The sequence below is a fragment of the Pteropus alecto genome, unplaced genomic scaffold (assembly GCF_000325575.1).
Source record: "Pteropus alecto unplaced genomic scaffold, ASM32557v1 scaffold79, whole genome shotgun sequence".
Lineage (NCBI taxonomy): Eukaryota > Metazoa > Chordata > Mammalia > Chiroptera > Pteropodidae > Pteropus > Pteropus alecto.
In genome coordinates, this window is record NW_006494612.1 from 11,816,589 (window position 1) to 11,816,970 (window position 382).

General features: G+C 68.6%; 2 protein-coding genes across 9 annotated transcripts in view; one reads left to right on the forward strand and one right to left on the reverse strand.

Moving 5' to 3' along the window:
- Positions 1 to 382, reverse strand: part of MCM9 (minichromosome maintenance 9 homologous recombination repair factor) — a 68,560-nt gene that overhangs the window by 35,959 nt on the left and 32,219 nt on the right. The window lies entirely within an intron of this gene.
- Positions 1 to 382, forward strand: part of ASF1A (anti-silencing function 1A histone chaperone) — a 12,779-nt gene that overhangs the window by 761 nt on the left and 11,636 nt on the right. The window lies entirely within an intron of this gene.

A 382-nucleotide genomic window follows, 5' to 3' on the forward strand; every position in this document is an offset into this window, starting at 1 on the left:
CGGCCCGGGGTTGCGCCGGGCTGGCCCCGCGCCGCGGCCTCCACGGTCCCCGCGGTAAGGCTGGGAAGGTAGAGGCATGTGTGTGGTCGCGCCGGCGAGTTAGCAGCGGAGCCATCTTACCCAGAGTAGAGAATTGGGCCACCGACCCTGGCGTCACGACGCCTCCTCTTCGCGGGTGACGAACACGGCGCCCCTCCTGCCCACCTTCCTGCCCCCGAGTGGAAAGGCAAATCCATTTTTAGAGCTTACGCTGGAGTTTCCGTACTCTCCTGGGTGGCCATGCCCGGCCGCTTTGGGGAGGAGAGCGAGGCTGTCCTCGCGCTGATTTCTGGCTCCCTCGACCAACCAGCGGGGGAGGCGGGCGCAGGCTCGGCGCCGCGGG